Source organism: Alosa pseudoharengus, unplaced genomic scaffold (assembly GCF_046254945.1).
Source record: "Alosa pseudoharengus isolate Yale_2024_CS ecotype anadromous, Long Island Sound unplaced genomic scaffold, YU_APseudo_1.1 YU_APseudo_1.1_scf_12, whole genome shotgun sequence".
Taxonomy (NCBI): Eukaryota; Metazoa; Chordata; class Actinopteri; order Clupeiformes; family Clupeidae; genus Alosa; species Alosa pseudoharengus.
In genome coordinates, this window is record NW_027468587.1 from 38,826,339 (window position 1) to 38,831,649 (window position 5,311).

The 5,311-nt window shown below is 43.4% G+C and overlaps 1 long non-coding RNA gene across 2 annotated transcripts; it reads left to right on the forward strand.

The window, feature by feature from the left end:
- Positions 1-2,220: 2,220 nt before the first annotated feature.
- LOC143118531 (uncharacterized) lies at positions 2,221-4,755 on the forward strand. Of its 2 annotated transcripts, none has more exons than XR_012986182.1 (6): positions 2,221-2,461; positions 3,464-3,593; positions 3,708-3,773; positions 4,177-4,266; positions 4,387-4,457; positions 4,584-4,755. It is a non-coding gene; the product is annotated as an uncharacterized LOC143118531 (long non-coding RNA). The 2 variants fall into 2 exon arrangements; XR_012986181.1 differs by lacking the exon at positions 2,221-2,461 and adding an exon at positions 2,857-3,350.
- The last annotated feature ends 556 nt before the right edge of the window (positions 4,756-5,311 follow it).

Sequence of the window (5,311 nt, forward strand, 5' to 3'; positions counted from 1 at the left end):
CCAGTTAGCTTACCTTAGCTTGCGCCCCAGGAAGGGTAACTTCTCCTTACCCACCACCAAAACAAATGAGCCAGTTAGCTTACCTTAGCTTGCGCCCCAGGAAGGGTAACTTCTCCTTACCCACGACCAAAACAAATGAGTCAGTTAGCTTACCTTAGCTTGCGCCCCAGGAAGGGTAACTTCTCCTTACCCACAACCATTCGCTTGCCCGTTCTGCTGCTAAGGACATGTTACTAACCACCTGCCTTAGACTTCGACCACAAATGCCCAATTCAGACAGCAAGCCAATAGCAGATCTGGCCACAAACCCATGTGCACCGATTTCAATAGGCCTTAATCGTGCACTCCAACCTCGCTTAGCTGCCTCCTCTGCTATTTCAGTATATTTAGCTCTCTTCAGCTCATTGGCCACTTCCACTCTGTCTTCCCAAGGAACAGTGAGTTCAATGAAGTAAACTATCTTCTCTGAATCCGACCATAGAATTACGTCAGGACGTAGCTTAGTACTCACTATATGTGGAGGTACCGCCATCTGCTGGCCAAGATCAACCTTCATTTCCCAGCCCGCCCCATTTTTCAACTGGCCGGTTTTGCACCTGGCCTTCGCGGAACAAGGTTTATCCCCCTGACGTACAAAGTTAATTTGCCTTACCCCTTTACTAGCTGCTAATGAATTGACTTCTCTTCTTTTATCCTCTATTGCCGCTGCCACACATTTCAATACCTGGTTATGACGCCACGTATACCGCCCCTGGGTGAGACTTACCTTGCATCCTGATAGGATATGGTGGAGACTGCCCACACACGAGCAAAGTATGCATTTATCATCCTCACCAAACCATTGACTTAAATTCTTGGGAGATGGGAGCACATCATATGTAGCACCTAACATAAATCTGATCTTACTAGCTTCCATGCCCCATAGATCTTTCCATTTAATCTGTCTTTTTTCCACCCCTTCCCAGTTCACCCACTGCCCTTGTTTTGCCTGCGACACTGCCTTAGTACATCTTACAGCCTCCTCCTGTCTATGCATTTCCTCCACTACCATTTTCCTCTTTTCTCCTGCAGAAGCCTTACTCCACAAGGGTTTACTTGCACCCACCCCTAGACCCCCCCGCCCGTGCTGCACATGGCCCATTATATCTCTATGCTTCAATGCTGATTGAGCTTGCTTAACTGCCTGCTCTGGGTTCCACTTCCTCCCTGCATTAACTGAGGGTGCAACTTTCCTCACCACTGGGTCCTTGGACTGAGTAAGAGTCAATTCCAATCTAGCCTTAGCACACTTAAATTCCTCTGTCAGACTAGATATTGGCAACTCTACAATACCCTTCCCATACAAGGCTACACTGCTTAAGCACCATTTTCTGACAAAGGAGTTGATCATTTTTTCCAACCTCTCTACCTTTGACAGAGGAACTTCATAAACTGTCAATGGCCACATTAGCCGAGGCAACAAACCAAACTGCAAACACCACAGCTTGAGCTTACCTGGCAGCCCCGACTTGTCAATTTTTGCAATACCTTGCCTAGTGACCTGTCTCAAGTCTTCAACCTGTGATTTATCACTAAGGCTTGCATCATACCACCTTCCCAGGCTCTTCACTGGTTTCTCCAGAACTGTGGGAATCACCTCCTTATTTATAGCAAACTTCTTATCTGTTACCTTCCCTTTAATAATTGAGAGACTCCTAGACTTACTTGGTTTCACCTTCATTCTGGCCCATTGCAGATTACTATTTAACTTACCCAGCAACCTGTTGGTGCATGGAACGGTTGTCGTCAAGGTTGTCATGTCGTCCATGAAAGCCCGAATCGGGGGGAGGCGTGGCCCTCCCTGCAACTTCTCCCCGCCCACTACCCATTTTGAGGCCCTAATAATGACCTCCATTGCCATTGTAAAAGCAAGTGGGGAGATGGTACATCCGGCCATGATTCCTATCTCAAGTTGTTGCCAACCTGTGGTGTAATCAGCTGTAGTAAAACATAATTGAATATCCAGAAAGTATGCTTTTACTAGGCTTTTAATGCTACCTGGGATTCTGAAATAATCAAAGGCCTCCCACAACAGACTATGCGGCACAGACCCAAAAGCATTAGCCAAATCCAAGAACACAACGTGCAGGTCTCTCTTCTCACGCTTTGCTAATTGAATTTGGTGCCAAATCATGCTGGTACCCACACAGCAGTAGACTCCTAGGCGGATCCGCCTTCAAGTCGCCAAACCCGCGTGACTGTCGCATTCGTTTTGGTGCCGCACAGAGGATCAGCTCCGCCTCCAGGCGGCTCCGTAAATTCTACTGTCAAACAGCGGGTCCTGAGTGGACCCATGTCGGATCCGCGGGCGCGGACGCGCCTGTACTGTAACGGTTGAACATGACAGTACACCAAGAGCCGAGAAGAGTCATACTAGTGGATATTTTCTTTGCTGGGACACGGTTGCGCTGAACCCTCTCGAGTAAGTGATATTTATTAATATATTGCGACATTCACATTGGCCTTTGTGGTTTTATACTTAAAACGTACTTATCATGTTTATTGATTATAATGACGTTGTTTGATATTAGGACTAACGTTAACGTTAGTGCAGACGTTTGTAATTTTGAGCAACAGGCTAAGTTAAGGTTATTGTTAGCTGTGATGCTCATATGAGTCTGTAGCCTATTTGTTTTAAAATGGGTTAGCAATTTCGGCAGAATATGTTATGGTAGTGTGATTTAAAAAACACACATTGTTATTTAACGTTAGTCTGGTCTTGTCTGTTTTAATGTGTTGCTGTTGTCCATAGTGCTACTATGCTAGCGGCATACAGCTGCTAGCTAGCATGCTGCTAGGCGCAATTGCATAAGTTATTGCTAATGTCTATTATACATATATGTTTGAGATCACGTTTGCGATGCAATCCTTGATTAAGCTGATACATTGGCACTGGTATTTCAGTCAATGAAGTCAGTGAAGCACTCGTCTGCTATGAAAGCTACCTAGCTACAACTTTATCATGTTGACTCACTGATAATGGTTTAGCCCTAGCTTCTAGCTAGCTGTGCATTAACGTTTGCATTTTGCCAAGTTTGGTCTCATACGTAACTTTAGTGTCCTTCTGCCATCTTTGTAATGAAAGCCTCGGCATTTTAATCACTGTTTAAGTCGGTTCAGACAACTAATGGGTATTGGCGTCTGTTTGTGATTTATTATGCTAACGTAACTTAACTGTATGGAACTTGGTCCCCATCTTCTATTTTGTTTGTTCTGCAGCGTCAACTTTTATCGTCTGGATTCTACCATCTAACGTTACGATTGCCTCTGTTGGGTTCGCTTGATGAAGATACTTTCTGGGTTGTTAAAATGTAATGTGAACACATTCCCGTAGCATTCCAAAATAGACCAGAGATGCTTGTACTATATGTATATTTGGAAATTTTGGGATTGCAATAACCATAATGATATGGTTATTTAACAGCCATCGTTTCGGGGACTCTGATGAGAGTGAAGAAGAGCCAGTAAATGGTGACTTTGCATCTCTGAGGTACCTTCCAACTCGCCTGGTATATCAGTTGAAGCCTCAAACCTAAGCCAATTGCACTGGCAAAGTAAGTAATAATCTCTTAACATTGAAATAACTAAATCATAATATTAATATTAGAGATATGGTTAACATTCTTAGTGCTAAAGACATTCCCCTCTCCTTGTATCTATTCCTCCAGCTCCACCATCTTGCCGAGTGCCAGGCAGCAGAGTCACTACCCCTCAACCTGGAGAAAACTGTTAAGGTAAAGACTGATCTCTGAAATAAAATTGAATACAGTGGCCCCATCTATATTAACACAGCAGTAGTCACTCTATTTCAAATCAACAGATTGCATCTGCATTACCATCTCAGATTTTCTGCATACTTCATACATTACATAAATCTCAGCCAAATATTTTGTCAGTTAAAACATCTGCATTCATGCAATATTGCCTGAAAAGTTCATTCATTATTATCAGATTGTATTGAAACACATTGATTTCAATGTCAATCCATTCATGGAGTTGAGATAGATAGTGCATACCAAAATGTTGAAACAAATTCATGTCCAGTATGACCAGAGATTTGTTTTTGTTTGCCATTGTTTGGCCCTGTAGCTCTCAGCCTACCATGGTTAACAGATCACAACCATTTCTCTCCCTTAGCACCTCACCATGGGGCAGGACCGCAACACTCTTCACCACCTCAACTCCCTGCACCTGCACCCGCATTTAACATACGGAGAGTTACTCAAGGTAGGGACTGATCTCTGAAATATTAGTGAATAGAAAGGCCCCATGTGTATTATCAATGATGACTACCATTTAATACATTTTTTCCCCCTCTCGCACACCGCCCACCTCACTATGGGCCAGGAATGGCAGTCCCTCCTCAACTCCCTCCACCCCCACACCAGCCCTCAACGTGCAGCGAACAGAGGAGCTTTGTAAGTCATGTTTCTTTTTAAATTTAATCTCCTTAATAGCTATCTCATATATTGTATTGTGTAAGCATACTTGGCTTTGGATGCTACATACCATAAACATAAACATATCTGTCTGTTTGATTACAGGTGCTGTGAGGAAAAACATGGTGACACGGTCAGCCACGGACGCTGAGGTCACCAAGCACGCAATTAGGTGTTTCAACTGGCGGTGGATCGGGCAACGAGGAGACGTGTTCCGCCTCCATCCACACAAATGGAGTAATAGGAGAAATAAGCATTAAACAATCTTTTTATTGAACTTCTTGTCATTCACCAGTTATTCATTTTCTGATATTTTAGATGTGCATAGCACAGCATTTCATGTCTGCACTGACCTAGGCTGATAAAGCACTAAATTAGGTTTTGACCTCAAAATTCATGTAGAGTAGCCTAGGCAACGTAGGCTACTTAACAAAAACAGAATAGCTTATAACCTGTAACTTTCCATAAATGTCCATTTTATATTTCCATTGAGTAGTAATCACGTTTGTACAGTAAATTGATGTCTTGACTTAAACCTTTTCTGTTAGGTTTATTGACAGTATTGTTAAGTTAAAAATACGAGGCGATGCTAATCGTAGGCCTATCTTGCTGTAGTAGCCTAGGCTAGGCCTAGTGAAAGTTTTACTTTTATCCTATAGTTTATCCTATTTAATCCTACAGCAAGAACAGAAGGAATTTTGAAAATGAGATAAACGGGTCCGAAACGGACCCGGGCCAGATGAGCCTTTATGAGTCCGTTGCGGGTCCGCGGCGGATGTATGTATCAATTTGCGGGTCCCAAACGGACCCGCCGCGGAGGTAAGGTTTTAATC